The sequence below is a fragment of the Strix uralensis genome, chromosome 11, assembly GCF_047716275.1.
Source record: "Strix uralensis isolate ZFMK-TIS-50842 chromosome 11, bStrUra1, whole genome shotgun sequence".
Classification (NCBI taxonomy): domain Eukaryota; kingdom Metazoa; phylum Chordata; class Aves; order Strigiformes; family Strigidae; genus Strix; species Strix uralensis.
The window spans coordinates 11069856-11092046 of record NC_133982.1 but is presented as its reverse complement, the minus strand read 5'-3'; the positions used below and the strand labels follow the sequence as shown (position 1 = coordinate 11092046).

Sequence of the window (22191 nt, the reverse complement as noted above, 5' to 3'; positions counted from 1 at the left end):
GCCAAGATTCTCCACTAGCTGGAAGCAGAAATTTCCTTTGACATCTTGCTCCTGCTACTAGAAGTCCTGCTCTTGGACTGCTGTTTTCCCATGGCATCTGTGGCTGGTTGCCACCAGTTCTGTCACCTTCCTAAGCGCTTCCTTACAGTGTCATGGTGATTTTTCTGTAAGTAAGCAAAGATCACAGTCGTCATCTTGCTTCCTCTGCCCCACACTTTGCATAAGCACGGAACTAGTGGTCATACCAGCAGTTCTGGTGTTGCCTAGCTCTGTTTTCTGTCACAATTAAAAAATCTCATTTTGTCTTTCTGAAAGTGTCTTTGTAAATGAGGCATCAGCTTATGCATCACACGGTTAAACTGGAGAGTCTCTTCCTCTGCCAATCTTCCTTCACCGTCTTAGTCATGGCAGATGAAACGGCCTAATTTGCTTATCACGCGAATTCAAATCGGGCATCATCTTTGAAATAAGATTTTCTTTAATTCTGAGTAGGGTTTTCTAAACTTCTGTATTTTCTATATGAAATGATGAGGTCCTTGGCCATCAGCACATGGAAAACTTAAGCAATGTCTCACTGGCTAATTAATCACTCCTTCCAATATTTTTTTTCTCTAGCCTGACACATTTCATCATGTGTTACATCCACGCAGAGTGATGCTGCGGAGGGCATTGTACGGGATGGGGATTTGATAGTTCATCCCTTTCTCGTGCTCTGCTCCCTTGCTTTCAGTAGGAAGTATTTTGCCTTATCTCAGATGCCGCCCTGCCTTATTTCGCAGCATCTCACCGTAGTCAGCCACCGGTGTCTCTTGATGCAGTGTGCCAGCCTCCACTGTCTGCCTGTTGCATTTTAAACCATTATTTTCATACAAGGAGGAGTATCCCATAAACAACCCATTCTCCTAAACAACCATTAATTTTCCTTTACTATGGTGACTGCAAAAGCCTTCAGAGTTGTTTGTTGATGGGCTGTTGGGACTGTTCATTCTGTCTTGCTGTTTATTCGGGCCTCCCTACCTGCCTGCTCTATTGCTGCCTCTTACATTTCTTTTTTTTTGTGCCCATTGTGGAATTTCTGTCACATGTTTATCCTATGCCAGGACTTGGCATGAGTCAGTGGCTAGACTTCATAGGCATTATAGTAAAACAAATAAATAATGACAGACTATGACATAATCAAACACTGACTCATAAGCGCAGAAGGCCTAGTCCATACTTCCTTTCAGGGCAGGGTCAGTTACACATAACTTTCTTCCTAACAGATAGTTACGTGGGCTGCTCTTGGCGGTGAGCAGTACCGACATCTCTGCTCCAGTACCTTGCCATCCTTGCTAGTCATAACATCTAACCTGTGTCTCCCTTGCTGCAGTGTAAGCCCTTTTCTTCTCGTACAGGCTGTGAACAGAAAAAAAAAAAAAAGGGATTTCCTCTTTTTTTTTTTTTAAAACACTTTATTTAAAGTACTTGCAGACGTTGTGGTCTTTTTGTCAGGCCAGCCTCCGTTGTTGCTCGAGCCCTTCCTTGTAGGCTGTTTGCTGAACACCTGATCGTTCTTGCTGACTTTCTGTATACAGTCTGTACTGGGTACACCTCTTTCTTAAGGCACAACATACCAAAGCTGGGTGCTGTACTCCACCTGAGACCTGGGTTATATTTGTCTTTGATCCCCATGAAGTGCAGCGCTGCTGTCAAAATAAATAAACGCTGTTGACTCGTGTTCACCTTCTAATTTCTCTGCGACCATTAGATTCTTCTCCGTAGAGTTATTTAACTCGTTCTTTCTGTCCAGTATTTATGTGACTGAAGTGGCAGTAATAAGTAGCTGTAGTGTTTTCCTCGGTGAGGGTCTCTGGATGGTCAATATGTCAATGAAAAAGCTAATCCTAGAGGGAAGTGTGATCAGCACGAGGAAGTTGCATGGCCTTGAACTGGAAACAACTGGAAAAGATGCTGGGGCTGTTCAAAAGGCTTTGGTGGATTTAAGCCATCTAATTTTTTTTTCACGGTGGTTTGGTGTATCCTTGTGGTCACAATATCTGTTAGATTAAATAGCATTGCTTCTCTGATATTTATCCCTTAGCTATGTAGAAGAAGGAATTTTATCCCTTTTCAGCCTTCATTTTTGTGAAGTGTCTATATACTCGATGAGATCTGTTATGAAGATAGGCTTAGCTGTTCTTCTCTGGGCTTGTTCTTTGCGAACAGGAACAATTACATTTTTACTAACTCTTCTGATCTATTTCATGCTGGGTGTCACTTGTGACGCGAGCGATCCAGGTTTCATTGCTGAATCTTGAACCTTAGATGACATAAAGAAGCGTAAGTATGTCAGATGGTACTTTGAAGAGTGAGTCAATGGGCCAAGTGACTGAAATCCATCCTTGCCATCCACACAGTCCCGGAGTGCTGCAGTGGCTGAGGGGCAAACTGCCAATACTGGACCCAGAAAAATCTTACAAGGATTTTCAGACTGAAAAAAAACCCCAAAAAATAGAGAAAACAAAGATCTGGGTAGAGAGAGGAAGGATTTCTTGTTATTAATTGCTATCCATATTGAGTGCAGTACTACTCTTCTAGGCCTTGGAAAATGACACATTATTTTCTTTTCTTTTAAGTATGACAAAAGCAAAACCTAGGACTAAGTGGTGGATGTTAAATCTTGAATATACCAAAAAGGATTTGTCATCTGCTAAGCATAAAAAAACTTTACTTCAAAAAGAAACAGGCTGGCTAGGCCCTATATGTTTGTTTTTCTTCATATGGATCATGTATTCCCATTTCTGTTCAAGCAACATTTATATTTGGGTAAATGGAAGTGCTTTTCCTTTACAGAAATGCTATTGCAAAAATAGTGATTTAATCAAATGAGCTTCACAAAATATTCACAGTTCACCCTCCTGTGTGCTGGAGTTCAGCATTGTACAAACAGGATCAGAAATTCTCTGCTTACCTAGCAGCAAATTGGCTGCTTAGTCAGATATGCAAAACACCCTGTTGAGCATACAATGCTGAAATAAAGTTTTGATAATTTAGCTTTCTTCTATAGTGGCATTTGTTGCGGGGTCAGACTTTTCAGATAATAGCTGTACAAAGTGCCTCAGCATTCTGTGTGTCTTCTGAATGAAGCTCAAAGCACGGATCTTTACGCTGGAATGTGTGCTTGGAGATGAGCTAGGGAAATATTCAGAGGCTCTGAATGTTATTACTGCTTATGTGCTGCGTTATTCTTTTTGAAAATTCCCAGAGCTTGCGATATGTTGTGTATATTTAAAAGCCCCATGAGGGGAGGAATAAAATACACTCTTCTTCTTTCCTCCATACTTCATGAATAGCTGCTTTCTTGAAAATACAAAATGATATAACCTTGTTTATTTTCTTACATCTACTTCTACGGTTTCTACAGTAATCTTAAAAATGTACTCTTTCTGCCATTGTTCCTTAAATATTTGCTTTCTGTCTCAGCCTCATGAGTGGAAAACCATAGGAAGGGGATGTTTGTAGTTTATTAACTTTTTAAGTTCTTCTGGTAGTTGAGAGTTCTAGAAATCACTGCAGTATGGGCAAAACAAGTAGAGTTGCGTTTTCAAATATTCTTTCTTTGTGGATATTCTGTGGCCACCCTCTGTTTTTTTCTGAGGCGGTTCCACAGGTTGGCCAGGCATTCGAAACTCAAATTAATTTGTGTGAAAACAGATTAAAAAAAAAAAAAAAAATCAGTTGGCAGTTATGGGGTATCTTACCACAGGCATCAGAAAACACAGGGATGCCAGCTAGCATAAATGAGTGTGTGCTTATAAAGAAGGGTGGGTGTTCATCTGAGGAAATGGGTAGATTTACAGGATCAGATTCTGAAAATACAGAAAGGGCTGAAGGAGCACGTGCAGGTGTGTAGAGCTGCATGTCAGATGTACCTGCTGGTTTGCAATGACACCCCACCCCCCCCACCCCCCCCCGCAAACAGCTTTTGTGTGTGCTGAGGAGCTGTACTTGTTTTACTGTGTGCGTATTAATTCACACACAGGTTCATGACAAGTGATTATACAAATGAGAAGTCAAAGAGTGTTTTGTATTAATTAGTATGTTTGTGGCCTTTTAAAACACTCTGATAGACATGGTCATATATATTTGAAGATAAATCTCTGTATACAGCTTACTAAAGTTCTAGTACCAGGAAAAGCATTAGTACAAGGACAGTACAATGATATAAACAAGTCAGCCTTGGGTTTTTATTCTTTGAGGTAAGATGGAGGGGTGCTGGTGTATTATTTACTAGCTAGGGGTGAGTACTGAAGGTGGCTTTTTCTTCCTCTAAAAGGAAGACGGTGGCTCACCAACTTCTGGTTTTCACAGACACCAGCAAAATATCTTCCCCCTTGATTTAATCTTCAGCTTGTTCCAGCTTACCACCTTCCTTCTGTAAATACTCACATGTCTTTAGTCAGCATCTCTGAATGCAAGGGAAACACGGGTGGGACTTAAAGCTAGGGGTAGGGATTGAATTTAAGCAAAGGAGATACTACTTGAGGGTTGTTTTTTTTTTTTTTTCTGCAAAGGGCTGCTTGTGTCACAGATTCACTTTATAATCATAGAGCGATGCTGTACTCTCCAGAAATATCCAAACTCCACCCAAAAAAAGTCCACAGTAAAGGAGGGACAGGAATGTAGAAGTAGCTATAGAGAGCATGTTTTGCTTTTTTATTAAAAGGGTATTCTTTAGATTCCTGCCAAAAGGTCCATTACCGAATCCTGTACATTAAGCGTTGTAATTAAAAAGTGTAGACACTCCCCTTAAGTCTTGATTAGCTGCACACATAGATTGTTCCCTCTGTTGAGAGCCATCTTTACTTGGTTCAGGCCACTTCTTGTGGCCTAATCCCCTTTTGACAGCATCTCCCTGCAGCTGACGCGAGGCCTGACAGAGGATGGAAACCCTCGGCTTTACAGCGCAGTGGATCACACATACAGAAAGCTGTTGGCTTTAATTGATAGTTAAAATGTTGAAATCTGGGAAGAAACGCTCTTGACATCCGTGGTGTTGCTGTCCTCTTTGATCTCCTTGGCAATCCCTGTTTAGGCAAGTCAGATCCTTAATATTTCATTGAGGTTTTGATACAGGCAAGTCCACCTTGCTGCAGGGATTAAGTGGATCTTTCCTGCCCTCTTATAATTTTACAGTTTCTTTGTTTGGTGATTTTTTTTGATCACCTCCAATCTCAAATCCCTGCAAGATGCCATAGTTTTCCAGGGGGTCCCTCCTCTTGACAAATCAGTTCCCAGTGAGTTGTAGTTTACTGTCCAGCTTAGTTCCTCTCAGTGGGATGATCCTAAAGATAGATAGTCCCCTGTTGCTAGCCTGTACCTTTTAGGGATCTTCATCCTACATGGAGAGTAGAAGACAACAGGATGAGGAAAAGCCCAGGTTTGCATTTTGACAGGTACTGTCGTTTCAGCAGGAGACCAGCAACTGTTTGAGGATTTCCAGATCGTTTCAAGACAAGGACTGGAATGAGCTGTGCCGAGGGAAAGTGGAGCAGAAGGAGCAGGGTTCGTAGCCTTGGTATCACTGCGACCAAAACTGGATCTTGTTATCTTCAGGTGAGCAAGTGAGGGTCAGTGAGCACAGTGATGTATTGAGGAGTCTTGGAACCAGGCTTTGAATTAACCAGGCCACCCCATTTGGAACCTCTAACAACAATAAAAAGAGGATAACTGATGAGGCAGAGCAAGTAAACCAACCTGAACGTAGTTGCCGTTGTGCAGGCGCGTGGAATTGGGCCTGCAATGGAGTTTCAGCCATACCGCTGTGGTTCTCCTTGCCAGCTCTCCCCGAGATGGAGTTCACCAAGAACCAAACCTTGCAGTAAGGAAAAGGGGCTGCTGTTGTGAAATTAGTGCTGAGAAAGGGTTCAAACAGAGGAGGCGGATCTCACTCCCTGATGGTTGTTGAGGTCCGATGGTCTTTTTATTTCATAACTGAAATTGCAGCAAATATCCTGTAATAATAGCAGAGTAGAAGCCAGTTGCTTCTCTGGTGAAGCTGATAAAAAGGACTGGTTTTGGGTTAGCCTACTGCTAATTTGCTTTTCGAAGGTTTTTTTTGATGTGATGAGCACACCTGCTTCTTAGTGTTCGTTAGTAGCAGTGAATACATTTTAGCTTTTCTTTCAAGGTAGAAGAATGAACATTAAATGTATAGACAGCAGCCTGTCTTTCAAACAACAGCCATAAAGCGCCACAATGTTTTTAACCTTCCCATTTATTATTTGTTCAAGGTAAGTAGATGTGACGTGTCTGTAACTTAGCACTGAAGTGCAACCATTGCCCACCATATGCAGATATTCCGAAAACAACAAAATAGTCTTCTCTTTGTGTGGATGACTGTGACTGTCTGGTGAATGTCATCTATGTTAAAGTGCTTTCAACTTGTTGCCCAACAAAAAATGTGTTATAGCAGTGCTTTGTTAGCATTAACATTTTTCTGGCCATATCCACTGCATTTTCCAGGGTCTTATCTTATGTTTCTGGCTCTGGAATTCTGCATCTCTGGACTTCTGGAAACAGGGTTTGTTAATCTTTCATGCATTTAGTAAACATATATCCCAAAGCAGACTTTGTTTTGTCTTTTGCCTTGGGGCTATGTGCATAGAGCGCAGCGTAAGTTTTGCTAGCTATACTTTAGAAGTGGAAGTAATTAATAAGGTAAAATCCTTAGTGTACACAAGTTTGGACTGGGACGGATTTATAGTCTATGATATTTGCACAAAAGAAAGGTGTTTCTGGCTGTCTTTAACATTATTTTCTATAAATATGTTCCTAAGGCTTTTGTATTGGAATTTCTTTTTACCAGTGCCCCATGATTTGCAGATGTGTTGTTCCTCAGCAGAAATAACTGCCTTGGCTATTTTGTAATGTTATTGTTAGAATATCCATAAGTAATATTATTTAGAATCACCTTCTACCAAGTTTACTGTTCCGCTGATGCTGATCTTTGGCAGATGCCAGATGCAAAAGGCTTGAGAATGACAGGAGTGACTAGCCACAGCACTCAGATAGGAGCAAAAAGAGGGAACAGAGTGATCGAGCAGTCTCTGTGGAGCATTAAGAGTTCTCCAGACATGACTTTACAGCCTCATGTCCCCAGAAGGGGTTACCGGTAGAGATCAGGTGTGTGTAATACCTAAGGAAGCATGAATCAGCTCCTGGATTCCTCAGCAGGCTATGAAACACTCTGGGGAACTGTCTGCCAAGAGTGCTGGTGAGTGAGTGACTCTTTACTTGCGTTTCACTGGGGAAATGTGTTGTCAGTCAGTATCTTGCCAAGCAAGTTTAATGGGGTGGAGATTCTGGGAAAACTGGTGGGACTGGAAGTAAGTAGTACTCTTCTAATATGAAAATTGAGTTAGGCTTCTGAATAAAAAGTTATTATTTGCCTAATTTCCCCTCAGATGTTCCAATATACACATGGGTCCAAAGCTCATTCTCTGACTATTTAATAGCTTTTAGCTGGTTAAGATGCAGACCTTAGAACTGGGGGGGTTGGGGAACGGCGAGAAATCCTGGCTGGGAAATAAAGTAAGTAGAAAACTTTTGAGTTTTGTTGTTGTTGTTGTTCCTTCTAACATCTTTTCCATGGTTTCTGTTATTTCCAGTTTTCTCATTCCTTTGTGATCTGTTATTTCTATGGATGTTTCTCAAAAAGCTGCTGTTCCTACATGTAGCAGAACGGGGAGAAGTGGTTTGTAATGTCATTTTAAAAAAAATATTTTCCGTGATGCCTAAAAAACAGGATGAAAAAGAAATCCTCTTTATATTTTCAGAAATATGGTTTACATTTTTTTTTTTTTTTTTTTCTGTGGGGAGACTGTGGATAACCCAGAGATGGGGGGCTGTCAGCTTTGGAAGCCCTTGCTTGAAAAGACAAGGATTTGAAGTCTCACACAACATTACTTCTCCCCAGGTATTTGAGTTAATGAACATAAATAGTAACCAGATAATTTTAAGCCACCTGTAGTAAAGCAATTTCCTTTGCAGAGCAGATTTTTGCTACCATCTCTCTCAGATTCTGACTACACGTACCCCACGGGAGAGAAAACCTCAGCATCCAATGTAAGATCTCAGCAGGCAGGAAAATTTTTTATTTCCTTTTAAACAAAATGTAACTAGTTACACTTCGCCTTTGGTTTTTAGGGTATGTAAAGAAACTTCACAACCTGAAGAAAAAAAAACCCAACAAACAACCAAAAAGCTTTTTAAATCTTTCCCCCAAATGAATATTGGATATTTTCTTGGAATATTTTCTTTGAGCAGGCTGTCTTTCCCTTTTGCTGTGTGTGTGTGTTCTATAGGCTATTTGTGTTCAAAGTCTTCCAGGTATTTAAGATCCTCATTCCTGAAGGTACCATGTGTAAAAAAAACTATTCAGGAGTTCCTAGAGCGCATCCACATTTGAAACCCATCTCAGAGTCCCAGTATTTGCATGAAGCATTTTGCATTTCAGCTGCTGTTGAGAGCTCAGAGTGCCGGTAGTGTACAGGTACATTGTGATTAAGTAATTTTAAGTCATGGTGTAGCCGAACAGCCGGTTGGCATCTTGGAACAAGTCGTCACCCTTCTGGTAAGCCACCCCATGGCTCGCTGTGCTGGAGGTGTGCCACAGTTAATTACCGTGGTGGGTGTTGTACGAGTTGTAGCAAGGTAATTGAAATTTGGGACTTAATCTCAAACTGTGAGCATCCCTGTGATGCTTCTTGTTTTATACAGAATCCCAGAATCATCTCAGTTGGAAAAGCCCTTGAAGATCATCCAGTCCAGCCATTAACCTCACACTGACCGTTCTCAACTCCACCAGATCCCTCAGCGCTGGGTCAACCCGACTCATAAACCCCTCCAGGGATGGGGACTCCACCCCCGCCCTGGGCAGCCCGTTCCAACGCCCAACAACCCCTTCTGGAAAGAAATACTTCCTGAGAGCCAGTCTAACCCTGCCCTGGCGCAGCTTGAGGCCATTCCCTCTTGTCCTGTCACTTGTTCCTTGGTTCAAGAGACTCATCCCCAGTTCTCTGCACCCTCCTTTCAGGGAGTTGTAGAGGGCCATGAGGTCTCCCCTCAGCCTCCTCTTCTCCAGACTAAACCTCCCCAGTTCCCTCAGCTGCTCCCCATAAGTCCTGTGCTCCAGACCCTGCACCCTTCTCTGGACACGCTCGAGTCATTCAATGTCCTTTTTGGAGTGAGGGGCCCAAAACTGAACCCAGTAATCGAGGTGCGGCCTCACCAGTGCCATCAGTTTTCTTGACGTTGCCCCCCCCAGCCCCAAAGCAAGGAGAGATGTGCATCTGCACTGCACTCCTCATGCTGGCGAGTGCTGCAGGCTCGTGTAGATAGGCAATAGACCCAGTGACACTGAGAAAGGGACTGATGTAGAAGAATGTGCTGCTTTTTAATTTATTTATTTTTTTTTTTTAGTTGAGAAACTTCATGCAACAAATGCCTGTTTGGGGATCAGCCAGCTGACCCTGACTGGGAAGTGCTGTAGGTCTGCAATAAAGAGAAGTTGAGGATGTCTAGAATGACTTTTCTCTGTCGCGGATCTTGTTTTGTGGCTCCACAACATTTATATGCATTTGCTACTGCCTCCTCTCCAGGTGCAAGTCCATAGCCAGCCAATTTGGTATTGACAGATAAATCATCAGGGTTTCTCTAATGGAGCCAGTACTGCTGATCGGAAGGCGTTTGTCCCCCCTTGGGTTATTTTTCTCTGAGTAATGCGCAGGAACTTGATAATGCTTTGAGATTTTAAATTTTTTTTGTTTTATTTTTCCTTAGTGGAGTTTCTGAATTGCACAAAACTCACTGTTGGGGCTTGTGTCACAGAATCATTTCAGTTGGAAGGGACCTCTTGTGATCAACTAGTCCAACCCTTCTGCTGAAGCCGGGTCAACTGCAGCAGGTTGCCCAGGACCGTGTCAAGTCCAGTTTGGAGACTACACCTCCTCTGAGCAACCTGCTCCAGTGTCTGACAACGCTCACAGGAAAAAACAAAACCAAAAAAGTGTTTTCTTGTGTTGAGGTGACACTTCCATTTTTTTTTAAATTTGTGCCCGTTGCCTCTTGTTCACTGAGCACTACCAAGAACAGTCTGGCTCCCTCCCATCAGGTATTTCTACGCACTGGTAAGATCCCCCTGAGCCTTCTCTTCTCCAGGCTTAAGAGTCCCAGCTCTCTCAGCCTCTCCTTGTATGAAAGATGCTTCAGTCCCTCAATCACCCTAAGCATTTAGTCAGTTTTTTTGAGAAGGGCCACAAGCTACATGCAGGCTACAGCACACTTTGTGAGTGTCAAACCAGTATGTTATTCAGGAAAACCTTGGTTTTGTCAGCCCTGCCAGGTAGTGTCCGTTTCTGTCCTCTCTTCTGTCGCACTTCATGGAACCTTCACTCCATTCTTCTGCTTTTTATCTTTGTTTTGGCCAAAGCAGGCCCTCCAGGAGTGTATTTTGGGCCATTGTTCCTTTGGTGTAGATTGGCCAGGAATTCAGAGACATCATCAGCTTTGTTCGTAGCAGCCACCAGCACAGTCAAGTAGCAGGGGGAGAAAAGAGAAAATGAATTCTAATGGTTGGGGAAAACATACCAGTGGAGAGTCTGGCAGAGGTGCAGCAGCTGCTGGGGGTGACCGACTGCCTCTGAACTCCTGCTGTGTCCCAGTAAACCTATTTCCTAACAGTTTCTAAATACCAGTTGTTTCCTAACAAATTCTTCTGTTTATCACAGAAAACTCTGTAACACCAAATAGCAAGTAGAGCTGCAAGAAATTTCCAGTATAGGCAAATTGTTAGGCTTGAGGCCTGAACATATTTTTTGGAACTTAATGCCATCTCTGTGTTCCTGTTATCTCAGATTCCTAATTTAGATTTGAGATCTCTAAGGGGTTCACTTGAACATACTCTTTACTAGCACTTTAAAAATGTCAGGCATATGTTTGTCAAATTTAGAGCTGGTTTAAGCACAATTATGCATGCATTTAAGCATAGTAGTTAAGTGATTTCATGAACTATATCAGTAAGTTTATACTAATATAATTACACTGATACTAGCAAGTTTTATGAATTAACTGTATTTGTTTCCAAACAAATGTAGCTGGTTGTGTTGGTACAAAATCTGTGCATAGACAAACCCTCACTTTTGCTAATAATACGGTATTACAAGGTGGGATGTGTTTTGTAAGATGCATCATAATATTCTTTCCCTTAAGAAGAAACTGAGGAGCTGGAACAAGATGCTTAAGTAAGAAGTGGGTGTAGATTTTGTTTATTTTGGGGGGCTTTGGGGTGAGTGGGCTTTTTGTGGGGTGATTTTTTTTTTATTGGGTTTTTGTTTGGTTTGTTTGTGTGGGGTTTTTTTTGTTTGAGGGAATAGGGGCTATAGGTTTCAAGGAAGAAGTGTGCTTGGCAGTAATCCAGAGATTGTTTCCAGTGTACCATAGTTTAAAAAAAAGTAAAAAGTCAGAATAATGTGCAGAATGAGTATTGTTGGGGTGGGGAAGGTCATCTTTGATGGGGGCACCTTTGTCTGGCTCCTCACTTCTACCCCCCCGAGCATTCATCGGGTAGAGGTCGAAAAGCCGTGGAGGGAGAGGCGTGGATTGTTCCTGGGAAGTCGCTTCTAAATCAGATTCTGCTCCTGCAAACTGTGCAACACAAGAAACCTCCTCTCTGGAGCTGGGGGGGTTGATGGGTGCAGGGGCAATGGCTGCGGGGGGCTCAGGGGATCTCTGGATGCCTGAGGGGAGGAACAAGGGACTGGGAGTCCCGCTGCAGTAGCCCAGTCCCTAAGTTTGCTTCTGTCTGCGTGCAGAGCCATTGTGACAGCCGGTGGCCCCCAGTGTGGCGTTCCCGACGTTAAATATCAAAGTTAGCCTTTTCCTTCTGTTTCCCAATTCCAGAAACCCCACATACGTCCTGCCCTCTCTAGCCCTTGGGAGTGCTGCCGTACTCTGTCTGCTGCGGCCACCTGACAGCCGTGGCAGCCCAGATTCATCTTGGAGGGAGACTTGTTTGAAAGGGATGAGCCTACATTTTTAAATTAGCTGAGCTGCCAGCTCTCTCAACAACAATTCTGAGAGGAATGCAGTAAAAAGTCCAGTCTTTTGTCTGGAGTGGATGCCATCTTCACTCCAACTGCTTTGCGGGTAGAGAAACCTCTAGGATCAACTTCTCCCTGATTTGGTTTAGGGACTAATCTGGAATGGGCAGAAATGTGTGGATAGAAGCTTCATATCAAAGCATCTGTTTTTCAAAATTAATGTGATTGTTTCAGTAATGTTGGGGGGGAAAACAAAAATGTAAAATCTTCAAAAATTGAAAGTTTTGGTTTGCCTTCCCCACCTCATTTTCTATTTGATAGCATAAAGGGTCTTGTTTGACATTCAGACTTCAGATGTTACTATGTTCGATATTTTGAAGGTGGTTCTTGCTTCAGCAGTTCCAGCCAGGTGCTGCCTTTGGAACAGCTCGGCCGGCCGCGGGGAATTGCTGCTCGGTCGCAGCTACTCCACGGTGTTCCCTTCCCCAGGGGTGCTCGCGGCGCGGGACCACCCTCGCAGCCCCGGGGCCTCGCACGCTGCAGGCCGGTAGCTGGGCCAGGCTGTTTTCTCTTCCGTTTTGAAACGCAGACATCAAAGTGAAAGAAATATTCTAGTAAATTTTGTTTTGAAGCTCTAAGAGAAAACTTTCCTTTTCCCATGTGTTTTTCATTTTGTTAGTTTTGCAATATCAACTTTTCATCCTGATGCAGATTTATTTTTTTTTTAAAACTAGCACTTTCCTAGAACAGAAATCCCATTTTCACACATGCATTTCCATTGATTTTTGTGGGACTACTCACATACATAAAGTTAAACAGCTCCAGAGTGTTACTGAAATCTCAACCATAAATTTTGTAATAGGTTAAAAGTGTCCTGTCAGACTGTGGATAGTAAATTCTGGATGTAATGAAATTGTTCATAACTTTTGGGGAAAAAAATGAGACGGCATTTCCCCCAGTGATTTACAACGGCTGTAATTTTTAAAGGGCTTAAAATAACTTTCCAATTCAAAATTATTTCAATCACTCCCCTGAACAAACAGGGATGCTATGCTGGCCATACTGCTATCTAATTAAATATTTACTATACATCTGTATCTGGTGGCTGAAGCAGGAGGGTGGAAGTGCTGATGCAGGCAGCTCTGAAGTGGCGTATCTTCCAGCTCTGCCCCTGACCTTGGCGGGCTGACCCTCCGCCTCCTGCACCCTCGCTTTGCTCTGGCTACTCTCACCCTGGCACTGTCACTGCCAGCCTTTCATCCCTAAAGCTCTTCTGGCTCGCCTGGATTTTATTTCCAAAAATCTCTTTGACAGGTGAAAATGTCTTTCTTTGAAGTTCCCCGGAGAGGCAGATTCCCCTTTGCTCTGCAGTTTGCCGCACCAGCGCCTGTGCTGCTGTGTGTGTAAATGTTTCTGTTTGCTCTGCGAGCCTTTTGCCTCTGCTGTGCTCTAAATATTCCTCATTTAACGAAGCAAAGTTCTTTAATTACTATTTTTCTTTGTGGAATGGCTCATGGTCCCTTGGTCTTTTGATACTATCAGACTGAAAGGGAAAAAAAAAAATCCTTTAAACAATTTTCTGACTCCCTCTAGAGGATTTCTTTCCAAGCCCAGAAATAGCTCCACAGTGGGAGAAGCCAAGCGTTCAGTCACTGCGCCTGCACAGCCAGGTTTCAGTGCAGATTACATCTTTTCCAGTACCCACAGACTGCTTTCTTCTGTCAGTTGCTGCTAATGTCTCCCAGATTTTATTCCCACTGTTCTTTAAATATGAATGCTCATGGTCCGTTTTCCCTTAGGCAACGCGAGCCCATAGGTCTCTGCCGAAGGACCCCACTGCAGTCATCGCTGCCCGGAGAACAGCCTGTCTTGTGATGTGCTCACTTTGCACCAAACTTTCTGAGACTATCACGTAGAAAGCTTAATTTTAACACCTTTTGGATGCCTTCTCTCCCATTGCAATAGTGAAATTTAATGTCTGTCATGAGTAGCAACTCATTTTCACGATGACATGGTTTTTTTTCCCCTTCATATCAAGGGGTATGCATCGTTTTCTTGTGTATTTGTCCTTTCTTATTGCTGTCCATTGTGTCATGCCACAGGTGATGAAAAATGCCATTGAAGTTGGACAGGCTGGTGTGGCTTCTTCACAAAGGTCATGGGAAGAGCAGAGACCTTTTTACTGGAGCATACTAATGGGCTCCTTCTCTGAAAGGTGATAACGTCATGTCTGTAAAGCAAAATCCTCCGGGGCACTCTGGGTGTGAAGCCTGGTTTTCTGACATTTTTAAATGGTAAGGAATTTAACCGTCATACTTCAGAGGCATTATCTTATGTAACCATTCGATACCATTATCTTATTTAATCATTTCAGGTGTGTTGTCTTATTTAACCAACGGAATATTGCTAGTGAAAATTGGAACAAGCAATCCTGGACAACTCTTACTGCCACTTGTTAGTTCAAAATTCTTTCAGGATCTTCCTTAGCAAGCGGCTGTGGATAAGGACTAATAGCTGGATTATTGCTGCACTAAATCAGTCTCAATTTGATATAGGTTGCAGCCACCTCTAATTCACCCTCTTATTTCCTAAAGGAAATGTTAACCTGAACAATTGCTTTAAAAGCAGTAGCTAATGATGGGCAATATAATTTGATTCTTTTAACATACTTGCAATCAAGAAAAAAGTAAATCGTGGTGTAACCAGCTAACGCTACCATCAGTCCCTCAGCCGGAGGGTCAGGTGTGGGTACATGCAGGGACCTCTCCCCCTCTGCCCTCCCTCATCAATCCTCTGCTCCACAATTCGGCTGGTTTCTTTGCAGAATTGGGACCTGGAGTGGCTGCAGAATAAAAGTAATGCTGGCTCCCCGCTTCTCACCCATCGCCTCACTGCTGGGACGTGGCAATCCCTGCCATGCTACCTATAAGTAGCAGGGTTATTTCTACCCCTTGACCAAAATCCCTGCAAAAGCACAGTAAAAAGGACCTTAGGGGTTGGTTTGTCTGGTGTGTTTCTGGAGGACACAGTCCGTATTGGTGGCGGTAGGCACCGATGCTACGGTGGAATTGGTTATTTATTGCTGGTCACGCACCCAGCCTACAGCTGCATGTTTCTCTGCCCTAATTACAGCAAATTGTGATTGCAGTAATTTAATATTTGGATCCCACATCCTAAAAATGGTTTGGTTTTATGGTTTTTCACTTGCGATAGCAGAGAACCCCCAGAGCACCAGCATTTAACTGGACTTTATTCATTTTTTCAGCGTACGGCTAACGCGCCCACACCCTCTGGCCCGATGAGCCAGGCTGGCCGTACCCCGCGGGTCCAGCTGCCGGTAGCAGCGAGTTGGTCCCCAGCTCCCTGCCTGGGGAAGAGTGCTGGCAGATGTGTGTGGTTTTTTCCTCTTTTTTTACCCCAAATCCCACCAGTCTGAGGTTTTCCCAAGGGTGCTGCAGCGCCTGAAAGGGGCCAGAGCTGCAGTGGCCATTTCCGCAGGTGGCTACTGATTTATTGCGTAGCTGGTGCTGGGCTCATGTGCCTGTTTACTTCCCAGGAACCATCGTGGTTTGTGCTGTGCTTCATTCGTGGCGCCGAGCATGTAAAAACAGATAAGAAGCATTAGAATTACTCATAAATGGGATGCTGACCTGCTTAGCTACATATACAATTCCTCACCAAATGAAAATGCTGAATGCCAAAAAAAATTTTAAAGGGACTGTCGTTATACTACTGAAGTGGCATTAGATATATTGTTTTAGTGTTTCGTGATACTTCTTTTTAGAAGGTTGTAAGTGCCTAGAAGCCACGTAGCTTCTCTGTGCTTATAAAAATATATTTATGCCCTATAGGTTAAGGGTTGTTACTCCATCACATCATGAGGGGCCTAAAGGAACATAATGTTCACCTATTTAGGGAAGTGGCAAGCTGAAATAGCTCTTCTGCAGCACTTAAAGTAGCAATCTGGTGTGAATGCTTGAGCTTTTCTGCCACCAAGCGAGGCAGAGCGTGAAGTGATGAGTGACTGGCCCATCTTCTCCCTACAGTCATCGTCTCCCGTGAGTAATGTCGCTTTAAAATTTCATTTTCTTTGTTGTGTTTTCTACCTGTTTCTTCAAATTGCTCCCTCGTTTCAAAGCTTGTCATTTGTTTCACTGAAAGTATTTGGTTATGCCCCAAACCACAGGGTTTGCTTAGTGATAGTGCATTAGTCTATTGTTGATGGAAATGATAACTTATATCAAGGCTCCTCTTCTTGCTTAAATTCTGACTTTATCAAGAATGATGTTGTCAGATGCGTTCGTTACTTGGAGTTCAGCGAGCGAGCAGGCTGGGGAGCCCCGGAGCCGCTGTTACCAGCCTGAGGAAAGCTCATGAATTTATTCCAGTCTGAGCTCACGTTCTTCCGCGGCGTATCACCCTCTAACCTTCGAAAGGAGCGGGCGCAGAAGAGGTTTGATATTTCTGTTTGTACAGGGGCCTCTGCCTCGTGGTTAATTGTACGTGTGCCTGCGGGAAGCCGTTGCTCCTGTTAGTCATGCTGCATAAACCACCTTTTTCCCTTTGATTCTATGCTGAGTAATGGCTTGTTAGGGAAGACCAAAAAACTTCACGTTCTTGCTCAGAGATTGAATGGACTAGAATAAATCTATGGCCTTTTCACACAGTCTTCTGTGGACCTTTTTATGGAATATATATTTTAAATACCTAGCCATTATAGAAGGTTTTACAGAAATGAAAATAATATTAGGCTTTGCTTCCTATATAGCAATAAAACTTTTAAATTGTCTCCACAAAATTCTACCTGAATAAACTGTTAAAAGACTATTCGTAGCAGAAGACAATGCCAGATAAACCTGTTAAAGTGCATCTATGACCTGAAACCTTTCCTCCTTTACATACACTGTGCCCGGGGTGGTAGAAGTTGTAGGGCTGTTGCTAACTGAGGCATAAGGAGCATTTGGAAAGAGCAGAAGGCACTTGCAGATGCCACCAAAGTTTATAATATTTCTATTCTGTTGGCAGTTTACTTGATTGCAGCATTTATAAATGTTTTCTGATGAGATAGAGGAAGGGAAAAATCTTTTTTCTTTCCCCATTTAAGAAATCAGTCCATATGATAGCTCTGCCTTTGAGCTCCCAGCTGACAGCACGGAGCCCGTCAGCACCTTTTGTGGGATGTGAGTGCCGTTTCGGTGGATGGAAGGACTTTCTGGGGAGCCTCCGGGCAAGAGGATGCAACGTCAAGTCACAGCTGATGGGCCTTCTGCTCCTCCACGAATTGCTATTCGGGGGAGGCTTGGAGGAGATTTTGAAGAAGACAGCTGAGTACAAATCAATATTTTTCTTGACAGCCCTGGTTCTCTTCCTCTCTTTCCAATTTACATCTGTCCTCCAGAGATGACAAATCGCAGTGTAGGAACCAGAGAGGCTTTCCATCTTCTGGATTACAGGGTGGGGTTGGGGATGGGGTTTTTTGTAATTCCACAGGCAAAATGGGTTAATTGATATACTTTCCGTTCTGTAAACACTTTGAGATCCCTTAGATTTTCAGATTCTCCCATTGCTTGAATAGGAGTGTAGCTGTGATTTCTTCCCCCCCACCACCCCGTTCTCAGGTTAATTTTTAGTCATTAAGATTGTTTGTCTAAATTAGGAAATTAGAAAGCTTCATGCTATTGAAAGCACTGCATGAAAGTCTCTGTAAAACCACACTTGTTAGAGAACTGATGGGAGGAAAGCTCTTTGTCATCAAAGGTCAAATTTATTTTCTTTCGTAGTTTCAGCCTTGCTCCAAACACGATTTCTTGTGTGGATGCTGTTCAGTAGTTAAAGTTTTAGCTGAAAAAGTTATAGAATCTTATTTATTACGTACACGTTGAGGTATTGTGAAGCCTCACGAAAGACAGGAGAAAGGCAGAAGTTTATTTGCATTCTTTCAGAAAAAAATCACACACCCTTTTTAGCAAATAAATGTTTGTGTAACATTTTAATTTGATTTATATAACAGTTTTGTTTGCAGATTTGTTTCTTAGATTTTGTTTCCTGATTAACCATGAAGTCTTTAATTGTGAAATTCTTATTATTTTACATTGTCTGTCTCTCAGAAAAACGTAGAATTAGGAAACAATTTGAAGTACTTTAGGTTGAGCAGTTACTGCAACACAGCCTTACTATTAAGTTTCAGGGTTCAATATTGTCTTTGCCGTTTTTCCCTTTGTGTGCCTTTTTAATTTTGGAGACTTCCTGAAGTGCAGTTTTTAAATGATGTAGATAGTAGCAGAGCCATTGTAATGATCACACCAGAGGAGCGGTTGTACAAACGCACGCTGGCATTTCATTAGTCCTGTTCTGCTGTGCGAGTTATTTAATAGCTGAGGTGGAAACTTGCACAGCTCCTTTATCTAGCACTGGAAGATCAGATCTCATTTTTATATTACCTTTCATGTATTTTTTCCAAAGCTGCTCTTTTGTATTGCTCAGGAGGGACCAGTAAGATTTTCTGTACTCGTGCAGTGTGTCAGACGGGCAAATTGTGACCAGCTTTATTTCTAACTCACTCTGACATGGTTAGGATGAACTGATTATGTAAGGTGGAAGTCAATCCCCCCAAAATAAACCTCTGAACTTTTGTGAACACTTGAACGCCTTCAAATACGTACCTGGGGGATCCTGAGGACAGTGTGGCATGGGGGAAGCAGGTGTGTCATGTTCTCTAGGTCAGTAACTGGAAGTGGTCAGACTGTGTCGAGTCACTAGATAGGATGCTTCAATATAATATCTTTTATAAGATGCTAAACGGGAAAATAATTCATTTTCTCTTTGTTTTTAGAGGTTCTGATCCTCCGAAGCAAATTCCAGCTTTGGCAGGGAATCTCTGTTGCAGAAAAAATCTGTACAAGTTTCAGAGGATTCACTGCAAAAAAAAAAAGAAACTGAGCTGTAAAAAAGAGACCACTCTCTTCTGTTGTTTCACAATAGAGCTGTGCAGCTTTCCTTTACCAGAACTGCTTATGACATGGCAACTTCTATTCAAAGCAGAAGATTATAAAGTACAGAGAACAGCAAATTCAAGCCTATGTATCAAATTGAGATCACGTTGTTTGTGTTTGTGCTGAGTGACTGATTATGTTTCTAAAAATTTTTCTTTCTTTTAGCATTGCAGCATAATTTCAGGAATGCGAAATATATAAAGGTAATTTTAATGAGGGGACTTTGGAACGTGGTTGTATTTATTTCTCGTTAATTACTCACTGTTTTGGTGCTGCTGTGTATATGATAAACCAAATTCTTTTGCTCTTGAAACTATTAGGAAGCTTTCCTGTTGATTTTTATGGGAGCAATGTCAAGGGAGACAAAGGGCAATCCTTATAGGTTCCCAGTATGGAAAGACTTGCATGAATTTAATTTTAAAATTTGCAAAGTGGAACCTTTCATAAAGATGCTTATGTATTCCCAGTGAAGAGGATTAATTTCACCAAGTGGCACTTTTTATAATATGTCACTTAGTTTTGACATGTCACGTGATTCCAGTGCTAGGATTTCAGTGTTGAAGTAGGAATAACAGTCATACGTTGTTTTCTGACTTCGTGGTTTTCAAACATAATAATGTGCTATGTTTTTCAAAAGTTTGTGATATACTGTGAATTTTAGGACGTTTTATTGTAGTTGTTAGTGATGACCGGCTTGGTTCAGTATTTTAAAATAGCTCTGGGTGGAGAAACTTTGCTGCTTCTGAGATGCAAGTAATTTTAAAGAGTGCACAGTACTTTTTTGTAGTTGTACGGTACTCTTCAAAAGTTGTACTTTTTCAGTTGTGCTGTGCTGTCCAAAAATAATAACTCTAATGATAAAAGAATATACAGTACACCTGTGGGGCCACTGGCCTTATAGGAGGCTTTTAGACCTGAATGTACGTTAATTCATACGCAAAGTTTGTACACCTATTTCTTGTGTTTCAGTATGCAGACTGGGTACCTATTTAGAATCTACCTGCTGTAAATTTTTTTTCCAAGAAAAAAGGTGGGAAAGCAAAGTGTAAATTCAAACGTTCATTTGAAAGTGTTCATTTGCAAGTTGGATTTTGACATTTTTAAACTTGAAAAAGCCTATGTTCTCCCCCACATAGTGCATATAGAGGAGAAGCAAATTTATGAGTTGTGAGTATTGTAAAGAATATATTCATGAATATACTGGGGTTTTTTTCTTGGCCTGGTTTGATTGCTTCTTCACTAAAAATAGTAGCCTTGACTTTGAGTTTCCAGGCCTCTCTAGGCATAATGTTTTGATTAAAGTTGTCTCCTTCCACCCCAGTTTTTTTACAGTAGTTCGTCTTAATTTGAACCTAAAAAATTCAGTGTGATGATACGGCAATGAATATTATCACTTCAATGAGCTGGAAGTCCTGATGTGATTAAAGTTAGTTTTTGTGTTTGACAGATGATGGTGCATCATCCGTCCTCATCTACTGAGACTTCGGCTGTCGATGCAGTCGGTGCTCTGGTCCCTGGGAAGAGCTTTTCCCTTGCACAGCAACCGCCCGCCCTTCAGCTGCGTGCTGAGCAATGGGACCTTTTTCAAACCAATAAGCTCTTAAGGAGCACTTTCGGGAGCGGCGTGGAAAAAACTCCATTTCACTGCAGAGACAGAGTGAACTGGCGAATTCACTGCATTATTCATCCACTCGAGAAAGCAGGGTTACCATCTAGTGTGGCGAACGGGATGGATTTTCTGTAAATAGGACGATTAGAATTATTCTAGCCAAAGCGCCTTTGTGCTGAAGTTTGTGCTGTTTGTGACGCTGACTGAAAGGTGAGCGTGGAAAATGTACATCTGACATTTAAAAGCTGTTTAATACTCTTTTGCAGCACCTCAAACCACTCCCTGTAGGACAGGAGCAGCTAAAGAGGGGGAAACCCTGAAGAGCCTCGTGGACATTCTGCAGTGAGGAACACGAAACGTGCCCACGAAAGGCACATCAGCTCAGCGTTCAGCCACTACACCCTCTCTTAATGATACCACTGGTGCTCTTTGCTTAAAAGTATACAGGAAATACGCTAAAAAGAAAAAAAAAAAACCCTAGAAAACATCGCAATAACAAGAAAACCCATTCCATCTACAGCGCTCCAAACTGACCCAGATCTTTCTGTAGTTTTATGTGTTTGAGTCCACTCAGCTGAGAGCAGCCCTGAAAGTCTTAACATTGCAAACTGCTGCTACAAAACAGAAAAATGAGACTCTCAATCAGTTAATCAACGGATTTAGCGAAATCTTCAAAGAATGTTTTAAAAAAAGGAATGTTAAATATCACAATTAAGTTTGAAAACACAGAACCTCCCAGCAAAATGATAAGAAAGGTTGCCCAAGTGTGAGGAGGTGGAACATCAAGCATGTTAAACAAACTGCATCTCAGTGGGCACGTTGAATCGGCTGGAATCTAGACAGCAAAAGCTCAAGCACTAGAAAAGAAGTAGGAAATTTGTAAGAACAACCATATAATTCTTCTAACGCTTCCTCTGCTCCTCTGTCTCTGTCTGCTCTAGGAGAGAGCTCAACTGAAACCAAGAAAGTGAGATCTTTGATTAAGCCACTTTATGATTTTAGTCATCAATTAAATACATATATTGATAGTTATCTTGAGAAAAATATTGCAGCTTTTAAGAATGGTGAAGACACTCTAAAAAATATAAATAGTTAAATACTAATATCTGGAACATTACCATTGTCTTTCCTTGAGGTTTAAAAGATCGATTTTCAGTTTTGTCAGTCACCCATAGCAGATATAACTGTATTTATCCCAGCAATTAAAAGTTACAATTTTAAAATGTTTCTACTCATGTCTGTTATGTGACAATGCTAAATTGGACTGTAGTGAAATAGAGAGTAATGCTCATTTGGCTTTTCCAAATTTTACTGTGTTTCATATGTGCATGTAAGAGATGACAACTCAAGTCACTCATTTTTTTGAATGCACTCGATGTTCTACACTAATGGCACAACAATAAATTGGCTCCAACAATTTCTCAGCTTTTTTTTTTTTTGTGGACATATTCCAGTTTTCATTTTATCATTGGAAAATGTGTTCTTACTTAAAAATAGTACCATGTAATAT

General features: G+C 41.9%; 1 long non-coding RNA gene across 14 annotated transcripts in view; it reads left to right on the top strand.

Annotated features, from left to right (window-relative positions):
* The window catches only part of LOC141948275 (uncharacterized), a 32184-nt gene extending 10084 nt beyond the window's left edge, over positions 1-22100 (top strand). For 5 of the 14 annotated variants that reach the window (XR_012630415.1, XR_012630419.1, XR_012630414.1 and 2 more), the window contains 4 exons: positions 5451-5595; positions 14183-14374; positions 15932-19275; positions 20948-22100. This is a non-coding gene — a long non-coding RNA (uncharacterized LOC141948275). The other 9 variants (XR_012630421.1, XR_012630413.1, XR_012630418.1 and 6 more) reach the window with 8 other exon arrangements.
* Positions 22101-22191: the final 91 nt, after the last annotated feature.